The sequence below is a fragment of the Oncorhynchus keta genome, chromosome 11 (genome assembly GCF_023373465.1).
Source record: "Oncorhynchus keta strain PuntledgeMale-10-30-2019 chromosome 11, Oket_V2, whole genome shotgun sequence".
In the NCBI taxonomy this organism is placed as follows: Eukaryota; Metazoa; Chordata; class Actinopteri; order Salmoniformes; family Salmonidae; genus Oncorhynchus; species Oncorhynchus keta.
Window position 1 is genome coordinate 37,504,034 of NC_068431.1, and position 12,078 is coordinate 37,516,111.

The 12,078-nt window shown below is 42.4% G+C and overlaps 1 protein-coding gene across 2 annotated transcripts in view; it reads left to right on the top strand.

The window, feature by feature from the left end:
* Window positions 1-6,018: 6,018 nt before the first annotated feature.
* The window catches only part of LOC118390184 (neurite extension and migration factor-like), a 33,794-nt gene continuing 27,734 nt past the window's right edge, over window positions 6,019-12,078 (top strand). For both annotated transcript variants that reach the window (XM_035780482.2, XM_035780478.2), the window contains exon 1: window positions 6,019-6,437. The gene's annotated coding sequence lies outside the window, so the exon portion shown is untranslated. The remainder of the gene's footprint in view (window positions 6,438-12,078) is intronic.

The following is a 12,078-nucleotide window of genomic DNA, read 5'->3' on the forward strand; positions in this document are numbered from 1 at the left end:
CATGTTCAAGATAGCGTGCGTGCATGCATAGGTCGTCACAGGTCTGTGGAGATATTCACAATTGCTGTAATAATCTGTGCAGAATCTCGAACAAAATTGATCACTTGCACCATGTACTTTTAATGTAATCTCAACTGTAATCCAGGTCATTTGGTTCTGCTATTAGATGAAGCACAGTGATATCACAATTTGTGGTATAAAATTTTTAAAAATCTAATTTTTAAACTTTGCTGTGCTTTTAAATGGTTGAATGTGCAGTGGTAACACATTTAGATGACAACTGAACCAAAAAGTTCAGTCTCAACCAAATGTTACCCACATTTCCACATTGAAATGACATGGTGTGCCCAGTGGGGATTTATCATTCAATTTAATTATGGAAAAAATACATACTCTGAATAAATACAACCACCCACTGTAGCATCTGTGAATGTATTCAATACATTCTTTAACATTTAAATTGTATTATGTTAATTTCAAATATCCTAAATGAATCCTGAACATCATCTCTTGACAGTAGCATTTGGCGGTATATGTAACTCAGTCTTTTGTATAATAAAATGCAGCACAGCAGCCTAAATTTCGCTGCTGCTGGATATTTTAATGAAACCGTTTTAAGTCTTGTGTATAGAACTCTGTGTGGAGATTAATTGGGACGGCTCTTACGGAAAACAAAGACAAAACACAATTTTTAAAAACAAATGACAAAAAGCCTGGCTCCTCAAATAGAATTAATGTAAGCAGCTTATTTGAAATGCTTCCAAATCACCTCAGCATCCGAGTGGAATTGTGTTGCTAACTTTTCTGTTCCTTAATGACAGTAAAACAGAAAAGAGCTTATTTTGTCAGATTATGTCAGTGTGCTGTGTGTTCCATCTCTGAATATGTTACATTTGTGCAATGAAATACTGGGCACCAGGAGCCTTACTAACACACTGGTCCTGTAGAAACTTGTGAATTGTCAGATTTCCATAAACCATCAACACTGAAAGCACATGGATATGCAAATAGCCTGGCTGGTTTCAGTGGGTCCAGGTCTGAGTAACCATGGCTGGCTATACAGTCCCACAGTCAGCATGAAAACACTTACAGTATTCCAACAACCAATGTGACATCTACATAACAGGACAGCTTCTGTGCCCATCCCATGTTAGTTCATTGTGAATTAAATGTTATAAATGTATATTATTTATTTTTATAGGCAAGTCAGTTAAGAACAAATTCTTATTTACATTGACGGCATACCCCAGTCAAACACAGACAACACTGGGCCCATTGCCTGCCACCCTATGGGACTCCCAATCACAGCCTGTTATTATACAGCCTAGAATTGAACCAGGGTCTGTAGTGACACCTCTAGCACTGAGAAGCAGTGCCTTAGGCCGTTGCGACACCATGTAGGCATGATGTAAATGGAAGGAAAAAAATCATGTTTGTGCAAAACTGCATAATATGGTACAGTAGGAAACCTCCTTTTTAAATGATAATTGACTACAAGAAAGAGCCTTTTCTACAAAAGGCGCCTGTATGGACACTGTGTAGTGACAACACCCAGGGTCAGAGCTCACCTGAGTCCCACCTCCTGTAACAACTCCTGATACTCCAGTCATAACGAGCTTTAGGTTCACCAGTGTCACCTGACTGCTGTAGCCCTCACTGTCTGTCTGTCTGAACACTGTGTTTCTAAGAAATGTAGACGGATTAACCCTCATTATTACAAAATAACCCCTCTGGATGGGGTATGGAACTCTGCAGCTCCAATCATTTTCTGATTATACTAGTTAATGAGCATAAGAGACAGGAAAACTCTCTGGCCTATCATATTTTATTCCTGGACTAACCATCCTGAAAAATAAATACATATACTGAATGCATCCTTTGTTTTATTGAGTGTGACGTTTCAAACAGAAGGTCTTCGTCAGTCTTTAGTTCCACTCTCTATTCAAATTCTACAAAGGGGCATAAACCAACAGAGATTACTCTCATTATACTGGTACTTGAACATCATAGATATATGACATGTAATATTTAAAATGGCAGTATAAAGAGTAAGTTGCTGTTAAACGTCTAGTCGCGTCTGAATCCTTCAGGGTTAACTGCATTAATATCTGTGGAAAGTTTAGATCACTAAGGATTAGGGACATGGTAACCAGAGGGTGGCCTGTTTAGAGCTCACTTATTAGTGAAATAGTTGTGGTGGGGGAGTTTACATGTAGCCCTATAGTTTAAGGGTTAGGGTTAGGGTTAGGGTTAGTCCCTGCTGATGAAAAACATCCCCACAGCATGATGCTGCCACCATCATGTTTCACTGTAGGGATGGTGCTCTCAGGGTGATGAGAGGTGTTTTTTTCCGGACACTCTTCTGTAAAGCCCAGCTCTGTGGAGTGTACAGTTTATAGTGGTCCTTTGGACAGATACTCGAATCTCCGCTGTGGAGCTTTGCAGCTCCTTCAGGGTTATTTTTGATCTCTTTTTTTGCCTCTGATTTAATGCCCTCCTTGCCCGGTCTGTGAGTTTTTGTGGGCGGCCCTCTCTTGGCAGGTTTGTTGTGGTGCCATATTCTTTCCATTTTGAAATTATGGATTTAATGGTGCTCCGTGGGATTTTCAAAGTTTCGCATATTTTTTTATAACCCAACCCTGATCTGTACTTCTCCACAACTTCTTCAACTGTTTGGAGCACTCCTTGGTCTTCACAGTGCCCGCTTGCTTGGTGGTGCCCCTAGCTTAGTGGTGTTGCAGACTCTGGGGCCTTTCAGAACAGGTGTATATATACTGAGATCGTGTGACAGATCATGTGACACTGCACCAGATCTTATTTAGGGGTTTCGTAGCAAAGGGGTGAATACATATGCACACATCACTTTGCTGTTTTTTATTTTTTTAGAATTTTTTAACAAGTTCTTTTTTTAATTTCACTTCACCAATTTGGAATATTTTGTGTTTGTCCATTACATGAAATCCAAATAATAATCTTTTTAAATTACAGTTGTAATGCAACAAAATAGAAAAAACAGGGGGTGAATACATTTGTAAGGCACTGTATATAATATGAGATTATTGTTGTCAGTCATTATATGAATCGATAGACAATCAGAAATGTGTAATCGCTGAGATACAAGGATACATTTTTTCTTGCTCATTAATTCCTTTCTCCCTCTGCATCTGTAATCTCAGAAGCGACTGCTCCCTCAGTGAAGGCTTTGTTGTGCCCCCATCCCAGTGCTGAGCAGGTTTAAAGACCCAGTTTAAAGCTGCCACTGTAAAGGGCCAGCCGCCCACTCACAGTCTGTGTAACTCTGTGGGATAATGAGGAAGGGAGAACCAACACTTAGTTGGGCAAAACAGTATCATAACAACAGTATGGCAGTATTAAACAAAGTTCCCAACAGGGATAGGCCACTACACAGGGCATGATATAACAAGAGCACCTGCAGCATCTGGGGTAGAGAATATAGCAGATGTTTGAGTGGTGCTTTTCAGTAAATTAAATATGGAGAAGGTTAGTGGGAAGGTTGACCATAACCCCAAATTCCCAGTCTGCCAGCAGGGCTTGCTTCTTGTTATCCATATCTCTCATAAGATATTTCATAAGGAGTATCATACTCAGACAAAATAGACTGATTATATCAGTGTCTAAGCTATGCAGCATACAACTAAAATTAATTATAACATTAATTAATACAATTTCAGTGATGATTGATTTCAAACTGAAATTCAGGTCTCTCTGTCAACAGTCAGAATTGAGTCTTTAGTAAGCCTCTTAAGTCAATTAAATGTTTGACCTTACTGTATGTGAGCTCCAAAAGTATTGAGAGAAATACGCTTTTGCTGTGCATATTGAACATTTCGGGGATCTTTTATTTCAGTTCATAAAACATTAGACCAACACTTTACATGTTGCGTTTATATTTTGGTTCAGTATATATAACTACTGCTGTACATATACTGACAGACTGACCAGGTGAATCCAGGTGAAAGCTATGATCCCTTATTTATGTCACTTGTTAAATCCACTTCAATCAGTGTGTAGATGAAGGGGAGAGAAGGATTTTTAAGCCTTGAGACATTTGAGACATGGATTGTGTGTGTGCCATTGAGGGGATTTAAGTGCCTTTGAAAGGGCCATGTAACAGGCATACCGGTTTGTGTCAAGAATTGCAACACTGCTGGGTTTTTCACACTTAACAGTTTACCGTGTGTATCAAGAATGGTCCACCACCCAAAGAACATCTAGCCAACTTGACACAACTGTTGGAGTCAACATGGGCCAGCATCCCTGTGGAACGCTTTTGACACCTTGTAGAGTCCATGCCCCGCCGGGAAAAAGGGGGGAGGGGTGTGCAACTCAATATTAGGAAGGTGTTCCTAATGTTTGGTATACTCAGTGAATATTAACATGTTGTATAATCATGTCTAAAAATGGGATACAAGGGATATGTCATTCTCTGCACAATATGTTTTTCTCCTCAAACTATGCCACTGCAGGTTATCAGAACTGCCAGTTCAGTTCTCTTGGTGTTATTTCTAGAAAATGTGTATCATGTGGTTATAGTGAGTCAGGCACCATTGATGAGGAGAGCTCAGGTGCATTCATGTCAAATCTCAAGGATACCTGGGAAAAGGCTGCTCAAATGAAAAGTTGGTAGTTAGAGGAAGGGTTAGTAGCTAGATTAGTATGGAGTGCTCTTATGTGACAAATGAAAAACACTTTGTTCACTTAACTCGAGGATCCTGCAGCCTCTCCAAAACGTAATCATAATTGCAGGTCTAGGTGGTCGACAATGATTATCGTCTGAGTTGAAGAAGAACTTAAAGATTAAAATGATCACATCCACGATTTGCCAGATTTTCCTGCATCTCTTTTGATTTGAGAATAGGAGTAGTTAAATCAGCCTGTCTCCGTACCTTTAACTAGATGGATCCATGCCAAGACAGGCCTGCCTTGGATGATTTTTAGGAGCAGCATATTCTCAGAGAGTGAATAAGAATATAGCACTGAACAAAAAGCTCACCTGCAATTTATATTTATCCCCAAATGCCATTCTCTTACAAGGTTGGACATCTCTAACTCACATGCCCAGCTCCTTGAAGGTGGCCAGCCCAGGTTATGTTGGTTTCACCTTGCATTTAATTGTGCAGAAAACTGTTGTCCCATGACTGTCAGACTCTGGCCCTCTAGGACTGGAGTTGCACCCTGGAAAAAGGGTGCAATTGCAGCCCGCAATTCGTGGCGTTGCTGCATGTGGGCATTTCTCCATCTGCAGGAACCCCTCTTTTTATACTTGAATTGGTCCATTTTTAAGCTAGGACTGTGGTACACAGGTGGGAGGTGGGGCCACTCCAGTACAGTAGGCAATGCACCATAAAATTTGATGCCAACTGCCGATAAACCCCACAGAAGAAGAGGCGGGGGTGACAACGGTAGCTAGCTAGGACACCGGTAAGGCAGTGTCTTCGCCCCTGTCTGTTAGGCACTGCTTTCCAGCAGTTCTGTTAATGACGGTGAGGGCAGGTGTTCGGCGGGCGGTAGCGAAGGACACTGTGTGCTAGCTACAAATAGTGTCCCTTGCACCCCAAAAACTCAGATAATACTTTTATTTCTCCTTTGACACACAAATCCAGAATATCAAAAGTGTCACACAGGCATGAATCGTGTGCTCGAAGGGTAGCATTCATGCAGGAACCAATGGGATGCTCGAGGTAGGGTGCACATGCAAGAACGCCCCGAATTGCAGGCTGCAATCATGCTTTTCATGTTAGGAAGAATGGTAAAACTCTAATAAATATAATCCATCCAATTTATACGCCCATAAACTAGGTTCCAGGTTTAGCTAAATATACATTTTAAGAGAAGAGAGCTCTGCTTGTCATTTAACGTTTCAACGTGTGCGATATTTTCCTTGAGAACCAAACTGCACCGTTAAACTGGGCGCGTCAACGACGTAGAAGCGCGGTCACGAGTGGAATTTGTGGGCGCGCTCTTTATGGCAGGTCGCAAAAGAGGGGGAGCAAACTGACACGAGCCTGCCGTCGTTGTCAGGGACAGGGTGCATCTGGGAAAAAAAAATATGGCATAACAATAGCAGCATCCAGTATCGGTATACATGAATCCAGGGAGCCTAATAGGAAATGAACATGGCTATGGCGCTTTATAAAACATGACCTACACATGACACATGGAATGGTCAAGATATTTGGTTTATTTCCTGGATTACAAAGAAGACTGTAGAATAAAATGGAGTGGTAGGGGGACCGAGGCGCGCTGTCTCCATCATAGGGAGGCGCGTCCACCTGCTGATACAGGGAGTCCGGGCTTGGGAAAAACATGGTGAGGTTGCTGCATTGAGGAGAAGATACAGTTTCCATCTGTCAAATAAACAACTGTGTAATTGAAATGCTGGCGACGGGAAAAGCGCAGCCGGTGTGAATATAGAGGTAAGTTAAATGTTGTACAGTAACGAATATGGTTTTTCAGTTCAGGGAAACACTTGCGTGAAGAATATTCAACGTAGTCTGCAATTTCTTCATATGGCTTCATTCGAAATAAAAGGGGGCGGGTATTTCATGCATCACATTAGATCAACATTCATCTGTTGGGGAATGTGTATTTTAACAATGTATTTCATGTATTACATTAGATCAACATTCATCTGTTGGGGAATGTGTATTTTAACAATGTATTTCATGTATTACAGTTACTTCACTTTTAAACTGAGAGGGACATCAATTGTTATAAAATGCATTAAGAGGCATCATTCCTTAAATGTTATGGTTTAAAAGTGATACCCTACATTGGAGCATTAGAGCACCTGCAAACTGCACCCCACATCCCATCCCCCAAAACAAACACACACACACACACACACACACACACACACACACACACACACACACACACACACACACACACACACACACACACACACACACACACACACACACACACACACACACACAGAGGCAATATGAGAATTGTCAGTACAGGTCGTGGACAACCTTTGTGGTATTTGGCAGTGCTTAGTTCAGTAAACAAGGTGCTTCAACTTGAACATTTCACTGAATAATGTGCTCCCCTTGGCATGAAATCGACCATTTCTCTGTGCTCCCAGATTCATTTATTTTCAGCATTGAGTTCCCAGCTTTTCATCTTCCCCTGTGGTTAGATGCTGTGTTCAATTTCAGTTCACATATGTATGTGACATAAGTTCAGACCGGCCACACTCAGAAATATACTCTCTTTGTGTACAATAATGACACACAAATTATTTAATTGTTATTATAGTATTATTATCATTGTAAGGTTTCATCTATCCTACTTCTCACACGTATGGCAATAACATACTTCAAGCTCTCTGCTGGATTGAGAGGAGGGAGAGCTCAACTAGATGATTCACCCTCTTTCCAGAATAACGCCTGGATAAAGGGCTCCTACTCTCTTTAACTCAACAACATTCCTTTGTGAAATGGCTGGGGAATTGTTTATCAGGCTTAATTATGCACAAGTGTTTATTTGAAATTGAAGGTTAATTCATTGGTTTCGTGTTTTGGAAAATACGTCAGATAAGAGGACCAAACTAACCCTGTTCATTTAGTTCAGAGTATCCCCATTAATAGGCCCTGAACATCCTTTAATTTGATCAGGTCTGTATATCAACTCAAGCATGGTTCCTGCTAAAGCCTACCTATCCCAGTGCCAGACCTAGTACGTGTCCTTTACTGTCCCAAGGGGTTGTGTTGCCCCAGGTCGCTCCATTGATGCAATAAGGTTTCAAAGTCATTTTGAAGAAATATGCTGGTCATTTTCCCATGCATCAATTCCTCTTTCCTTTCCTGGTCCTCCCATCCCATCTCTCCTCATGTGATTGAGGAGGCATGTTCAGGGTGAGACAACAACAATCCTCTTAATGTATCCTCTGTCCCACCGTTCTATGGGTTTTGTCTTCCTTACTTCAGCAGCCCAAGGTTCTCAGCCAAAGAGAGAGCAGGTTTCTGAAGGCTGGGCTGCACACAGCACTGCATTGTGTTTGTCTGAAAGTAGTGCCAGAGGGGGAGGAGTGAGGCTGCCTGGGAGGTTGGGTGAGGGGTTGTACCAATACCTGGGCAGATGTCACATTGATTTAACACATTTCAGTCTTCTATATAGGACCCTGTATGTATGCTATCAACTTGAATTTCACCTCTGTTAAAATGGCTATACAGAACATGAACAGACATGTTTTCATACGATTTAACCTGTTGAATAGTGGGCAAGTACCCTTGCACATTGACTCACTGCCAGTACCCCCTGTATATAGCCTCGTTATTTTATTGTGTTACTATATTGTACATTTATTTTATTTAGCATTTTCTTATTCTGCATTGTTGGTTAAGGGCTTGTAAGTAAGCATTTCACAGTAAGACCTGTTGTATTTGGCACATGTGACAAATACAATTTGATTTGATTTGAAATGCTATTGTGCCTGGTTTTCTCTCATTCATTCCCTCAGAGAGCGCCCCCTCCCTCCCTCAGTACTGCACCGTTGCGGTGACTGCGGCGCTGCTCGGCGTCAGAGGGAGTGGAGGCAGTGTGCTGTAATTAACAGAAAGGTAACAACCCCGGGAGACGGGTGGCTCAGCCCCTTTTGATTGCTTTCATGACTGCAGGGAAAGAGTCTGAGCCGAGCTTCCTCTCTAGTGGGACACAGACAGACAGACAGACAGACAGACAGACAGACAGACAGACAGACAGACAGACAGACAGACAGACAGACAGACAGACAGACAGACAGACAGACAGACAGACAGACAGACAGACAGACAGACATTAGAGCAGAGCAGAGTGCTGAGCTCTTTAGCTGCCCATGCTGGGCCTGTTTCATTCACAATGCTCCTCTATCATTCTCACAGGCAGGCAGATACCAACCCCACTGCTGTGGTCCTGGACTACTCTTGTCTGTATCTTTTTTGGTAGCTCCTCCCTTGCTGTATAAAACACTCAAAACACCCATAGGACATGAACAGGGCACACACACTCAAAACAAGGGTGACTTGTTGTATATTTCCTAAGGCCTCCAAGCATTAGAGAGTTAGTAGAAGGGAAGACAGTTGTTGCATCTCTTCCTTTAGAAAAAAGCTTTTTCTCTCAGCTTTGGTTGCTAAATAACCTACTACCAATGTCTCTTAGCTGAGGACTCATGCATGCTCTATTATTAACAAATATGTGACAAATGGCTTTGATTCACAGGGAGATTGAGGGGGGAGGTGTTGATATTGTAGGGTGAGTACATGTTGCCATTGTGGGCTGCTGCAGAATGTCAGGCTGTCCATCAGACGGGGCCCTGTTGCCGTCGTTGTAGAGCCATGTACTCAGAGAGGCTTGGCAAAGACAGGTCCTGGTGAAAGCAGCAGCACAGAGGAATAACAGGAGGCTTTTGTGTTCCTCTCCCCCTTGAAGCTGGAGCCTCCGGTTTAATGCACTAGAGCTGTGTAGGGGGAGGAGTCGTTCAGCCAACCACCTTGGTCATCAGAAAAGTTCCAGACGAAAATAACAGCAAGGTTTTACGTTTCTATTTGGATAGGGTCCGTGTTTTCAGAGGTATGGCAGTTATGTTCTGTCTCTCACAATCAGATACCTCATTGGTTAACCTCTCAGGTCAACCTCTCAGTAAATGAGCATACTCTACAGTCTCTGAGACCATTTTCTAAATGACATGTTGTATTGATACATAGGTCAAGTTTAATCGGTGCATGGGTCAGAGGTTTGATAACCCTTTTTAAGTGGGGTAAGGATAAAACGTTTTACTCATTGTTGTTCTGCATTCATCTTATTTTCAACCTTACCTTGCATTGAGCATATGATAAACAACATGCAAATATCACTTCTCCCACAAAGATATTGACGGCATAGACATTTACCTTTATGTACTGTAATTCTGTCAGTGACATTTGCATAACGCTTTTAATAACGATTAACTGATATTCCTCAGATTCCTTCCTTCTCCAGCCTCGTGGACATACAGTACAATCTAACCATGGTTCACAATACATCCATTATTCAGATAAATCTTTAAGGCTTGAAGAAGAAGAATTACTTTCAGCTGGTTTTCCCTTCTTCCATAACTCCCTGTCTGGGGGATCGTCTAATCCGTCTAGTTTCAGTCTTAAGCAAGGCTCTAATGCTGGATAAATATTAATCACATTTTTAATAAAAGGAGTTTGCTGAAGAAGCTGCTGTCAGGCCTGTCCGTCAGGGGAAGTGAGGTAAAGCCTAGTAAACAGCCCTGCCCTGCTCAAATCAATGGCTGTTTACTAGGCTTTGTACTGTCCTGCTCCTGGCCCACTCAGAGTTCTTATTATTATCTTTATTCAGCTCCTATATTTTTGTTTGGAGAGACGACAAGAGAAATCATACAAAGACCTCCCACAAAACCAAAGGGTGGGAATTAAAGGAGCTACAATATTGAACAACAGTTATACACTATATGACCAAAAGTATGTGGACACCTGCTCGTCGAACATCTCATTCCAAAATCATGGTCCCCCCCATTGCTGCTATAACAGCCTCTACTCTCCCTGGAAGGCTTTCCGCTAGATTTTGGAACATCCTGCAGGGACTTGCTTCCATTTAGCCACAAGTCGGGCACTGATGTTGGGCGATTAGGCCTGGCTTGCCTTCGGCATTCCAATTCATCCCAAAGGTGTTCAATGGGGTTGAGGTCAGGTCTCTGTGCAGGCCAGTCAAGTTCTTCCACACCGATCTCGACAAACCATTTCTGTATGGACCTCGCTTTGTGCACGGGGGCATTGTTATGCTGAAACAGAAAAAGGCCTTCCCCAAACTGTTGCCACAAAGTTGGAAGCACAGAATCGTCAAGAATGTCATTGTATGCTGCAGCGTTAATATTTACCTTCAGTGGAACTAAGGGCCCTAGCCCGAACCATGAACAACAGCCCCAGACCATTATTCCTCCTCCAGCAAACTTTACAGTTGGCACTATGCATTGGGGCAGGTTCTCCTGGCATCCGCCAAACCCAGATTCTGCTGTCGGCCAGACAGATGGTGAAGCGTGATTCATCACTCCAGAGAACGTGTTTCCACTGCTCCAGAGTCCAATGGCGGCGAGCTTTACACCACTCCAGCCAATGCTTGACATTGCGGATGGGGATCTTATGCTATGTGCGGCTGCTCGGCCATGGAAACCCATTTCATTAAGCTCTCGACAAACAGTTCTTCTGCTGACATTGCTTCCAGAGGCAGTTTGGAACTTGGTAGTGAGTGTTGCAACCAAGGACAGACGATGTGCATCAGTGGTCCGGTTCTGTGAGCTTGTGTGGCCTACCACTTCGCGGTTGAGCCGTTGCTGCTCCTAGACATTTCCACTTTACAATAACAGCACTTACAGTTGACCGGAGCAGCTCTAACAGGGCAGAAATTTGACGAACTGACTTGTTGGAAAGGTGGCATCCTATGGCGGTGCCACATTGAAACTGAGCTCTTCTGTAAGGACATTCTACTGCCCATGTTTTTCGACAGAGATTGCATGACTGTGTGCTCGATTTTATACACCTGTTAGCAACGAATCCACTAATGAATGAAATAGCCAAATCCACTAATCTGAAGGGGTGTCCACATACTTTTGTATATATAGTATAGTTGTCCCCTGACAGTTACAGTACTTTACAGGGAATCCTTACCAATTCCATGTGGAGATTATGCTGAAGAGACCAAATACTTCTCATCTCCTCCTCTTAGTCACTGTGCCATTGAATCTATGTAATTATGTCAGCACACCATCACACCTAATATAAGATAGAAAATGTTCTGTAGCATTTTGGGCCTCTTGGTTCATCAGTATTTAGTTCTATAGATAGAGCACTGAGCAGTAATAGATTATAACACTCCAAAATATCCAAGATCTTCTGAGACTAGGTGGTTTGATAGGATATGAAAATGGAACTGAAAAGTAATTTAGTTATTTTCAGTTATCAAAATCTAAACCTCTAGCTTCACACATTCTGTTCTGCATCCACTGAGCTTTTGACCCCCAGCCTCTCTCTCTCTCTCTCTCTCTTTCGCACGCACGCACGCACGCACGCA